Raw genomic sequence first — 4,323 nt, forward strand, 5'->3', positions numbered from 1 at the left:
TGATCGAGCAACCGCTGTGTTGTCGAGTAGAACGGTTAAAAATAATCATTAAAGTTATATACCATTTTGAAAATTTCTCAATATTTATTCCGTAATTACTTAAAATTTATAAACGAATAAGCGCACGAGAAGCGGTAGGACAGGCTCTCTGTGTAAAAGAAATGGCTTACCTCTTAGCAACGATAAGTAAATAGCTGATTTCGAGGTGGAGCAACAAGCGACACGTATACGTTACTCTGCCTCGAAATCAGCTATTTACTTATCGTTGCTAAGAGGTAAATTTCTTTTACATTTCTTTTACACAGAGCTTGTTCTACCGTTTCTCGTGCGCTCATTCGTTTATAAATTTTAAGTAATTACGGAATAAATATTGAAAAAATTTCAAAACGGTATATAACTTTTATGATTATTTTAAACCGTTCTACTCGTACGCGGTGGTTGCATCAGTTACTGCACACCCTGTATATAGAACTTACATAAATGTGTGTTGCTTTGTGTTACCATATTCAACGGAAAACCTAACGATAAATGTGTAGAAATCTTTCTGCAAACTTTTTCGATATTCTTAAGTTTCCAAATGCAGATGCGAAAGTAGAGCAATGTTCTTCAAAATTTTTCTGTTTAGAGCATTCACACTTTCGGTATGTACAAGCTGCAGAACTTTTAAATTAGGTAAATATTACGCTAATTGACAACTTGAGATTTTGCATTAAAAATTTGTTCGTTTCCATCACATATCGAACAATGCTCCTCTTTATTTTTACACGTATTATCACTACGTAAGAACATTTGTAATTCCATATAACCAATACGATGTAATCTTTGCAGAAAAATGTCAGTGTTCTGTGGGTAAAGTTTTCAACTTAGCATCCCCTTAAGCGAGTCGATGTTAATGAGAAGTGCAATAAATGCCGCGACAAGCAGCGGCTGTGTATCGAAAATCAAGGGAATTGCTTTATAATAACGTACTCACGATACATCCCGATGATCGCAAATCGCTATTTCGGTACTCCCGATATTTATTTCCATGCCCGGCTCACTTTCGATAAATAAAACATGCACAGAACGCGGAGTGATATCGATCACGATGTATCAGCTGCTCGAAAAGATCAGTATCCAAGATGATCGCGCGATCACCGATGCAGTGCCGAAAGTGCACGCCAAAACGTGAACGATGTCGCGGTTCGACAAGGACACGCTCCAGTAGCTACGCTTCTCTCACTCTCGTTGACGGATCGACCGAACGAGATCCAACGTTGCGTATATCTCTAGCGTCGTTTTGTCTTTCTCTCTTCCTCGGATTATCATCGTGATTCAACTGCTCATTAATAAATTCGACGATCGTCCGATTCTGCTACTACTCGAGCGAGTCGATGTTAATGAGAAGTGTAATAGACGCCGCGACAAACACCGGCTGTATGTATCGAAAATCAAGGTGATTACTCTCTAATAACGTACTCACAATATATCCCGACGATCGTACATCGCTATTTCAACACTCCCGATACTTATTTCCATGCCAGGCTCATTTGCGATAGATAAAAGATGCGTAGAATGCGGAGCGATGTCAATCGCGATGTATCAGTGGAGGCTGCTCGTCGCGAAAAGATCGATATACAAGACGACCACGCAATCGATGACATAAAATAGCGAAAATGTGCACTGCGGCGTGCACGGTGGCGCGCTCATACGTCGCCCTCTCGCTGATGCCTTACCACTCGATAGATCAATAGTTACTAGAACTTCTCGATCAGAGTTGCATTCATATCTAGCTGTACTTTGCTTACGACTGTTGATTTATCCAAGAAGCGAGAACGTGTAATTTAATTCGACAGTAAGACCGGAGGCATACAAAAAGCAGTAAGATGTAAACAATATACAGATTGACCAATCATAGTCGATGATTCTTCTTATGGTCCAAGGATCAGCTACTGTGATTGATCAATTTGCTTACCGCTTACGTCCTACTGTTTAAATATTTCTGTGTTTTCGGCCTTATCATCGAATTAAGTTCTCACTTTCTGGATGAATCAACAGTTGTGAGCAATGTACAGCTAAATACGCATGCGATTCTACAGCCTTATTCTATGACATTCTAACGACAATATCCCTTATAGAAATATCATACTAAGAATCATTGATAATTACTTATTATCCAGTATTTTTAATATTGAAAATAAGTAATTATCAATGATTCTTTGTATGATATTTCTATAAGGGATCATTACCATGGCGTGTCGTTGCGTAGTTTTTCTACCATATATTATAGGCTTTTTATAATAACGATCGATTGTTCCAATCTCTTGGTAAGCTACCTAACAGTTAAATCAAATATCTGTCTCTAATTTGAAGAAAAAACGAAGTTTTCTTTAATTGCCCTTATAGAAATATCATATTAAGAATCATTGATAATTACTTATTTTTAGTATTAAAAATACTGGATAATAAGTAATTATCAATGATTCTTAGTATGATATTTCTATAAGGGTGTCAGATAGCTTATACCAAGAAGTTGGAACAATCGGCCTAAAACATTGATCATAAGATAATAATCATAAGTAGGCAAGTTGACCAATCATAATCAATTATTTTTGAAAATAATCGATTGGTTAATTTGCTTGTGGCTTATGACTAATGACTTATTGTAGAAGACCTATACAGCTGCGCAATGATAACGCAATGACGACAATGAAAGTCTAGTATTACATGCATCGTACAAGTATTATCGAACGTGTTGACTGACTGATGGATAAAATTCTGCTCTAAAAGGTTCCTAACTTTTTCTCCATATATCTCAGATGTTCTCTATTCGACTGCATCCGACAAGCTTGTACGATACGTACATGTACATACACCTAAGGCCTAATGGATCTTCTACAATAAGATTTAGTCATAAGCCGTAGGCAACCCTTATAGAAATGTAATACTGATAAGTAATAATTTGGCCAGTGATAATTACTGTCGTTCAATAATTTTATTACTCGTATGAGTCGACAATCACAGTCGATTATTTTTTAAAATAATTGAAAATTTTTAAAATATTTGGTTAATTTGCTTGTATCTTATGACTAATGGTTTATTGTAGAAGACCCTTAACGATAACGATGCTGTCGTTAGAAGTTACAGAGTCGCATCACTAGTCGAAAAGTTCTAGTAACTATTGATCTATCGAGTGGCATCATGGAGTCGTGATCCGATAGAACGGCACAGGAGCGCGCCACCGTACACGTCGCAGTGGGGTGGGACCCAATTGACCACGATACGATTGGACACAGATTGTAATGATTGGTTCGACCTAGTAATTCACTAGATAATTCTTTTCATCGGTTGGTTGTGTCCAATCGTACCGTGGTCAATCGGGACGCTCCCGTCACAGTGCACACTTTCGGTTTGCGTCGTCGATTGCGTGGTTGTCTTGTACATCGATCTTTTCATGACGAGCAGCCTCCTGGTTCCGGCCTAACCGCCGTCACGACAAGACGTGTTCGAACGTGTTCGGACCTTGTGATTTTTTTGGATCGTGTCTTGGAAATTTCCAAGACTTTACTCTCAAATTATATCATTAATCGGAAACTGGCGTAGGGGCATTACTCTTATAGAGGCCTGTAGCCATATATTGAAGGAAGGAAGGAAGGAAGGAAGGAAGGAGCAGCCTCCTGACTGATACATTGCGATCGACATCGCTCCGTGTTCTACGCATCTTTTATCTAACGAAAGTGAGTCTGGCGCAAAAATAAGTATCGGGAGTGCCGCGAAATAGCGATGTGCGATTGTCGGGATATATCGTGAGTACATTATTCGAAAGCAATTCTCTTGATTTTCGATATACACAGCTGATGTTTGTCGCGGTGTCTACTGCACTTCTCATTAACATCGACTCGCTCAAGCAGTAGTAGAATCGGACGATCGTCGGATTTATTAACGAGGAGTTAGAACCGCGATGATAATCCGAGGAAAAGAGAAAGACAAAACGAGATATACGCAACGTTGGATCTCGCTCGGTCGATCCGTCAGCGAGAATGAGAGAGGCGTAGCTACTGGAGCGTGTCCTTGTCGAACCGCGACATCGTTCACGTTTTGGCACGCACTTTCGGCACTGCGTCGGTGATTGCGTGATCATCTTGGATATCGGTCTTTTCGCAACGAGCAGCCTCCACTGACACATCGCGATCAATATCGCTCCGCGTTCTACGCATGTTTTATCTATCGAAAGTGAGCCGGATACGGAAATAAATATCGGGAGTGCCGAAATATATATATATATATATATATATATATATATATATATATATATATATATATATATATATATATATATATATA

General features: G+C 38.9%; 1 protein-coding gene across 1 annotated transcript in view; it reads left to right on the forward strand.

Moving 5' to 3' along the window:
* The first annotated feature begins 3,521 nt into the window (after nt 1-3,521).
* LOC116849878 (teneurin-a) overlaps nt 3,522-4,323 on the forward strand; it is a 585,779-nt gene continuing 584,977 nt past the window's right edge. The window contains exon 1 of the mRNA XM_032827500.1: nt 3,522-3,716. The gene's annotated coding sequence lies outside the window, so the exon portion shown is untranslated. The remainder of the gene's footprint in view (nt 3,717-4,323) is intronic.

This window comes from Odontomachus brunneus, unplaced genomic scaffold, assembly GCF_010583005.1.
Source record: "Odontomachus brunneus isolate Ranch 3 - 2012 unplaced genomic scaffold, Obru_v1 Obru_scaffold_127, whole genome shotgun sequence".
In the NCBI taxonomy this organism is placed as follows: Eukaryota; Metazoa; Arthropoda; class Insecta; order Hymenoptera; family Formicidae; genus Odontomachus; species Odontomachus brunneus.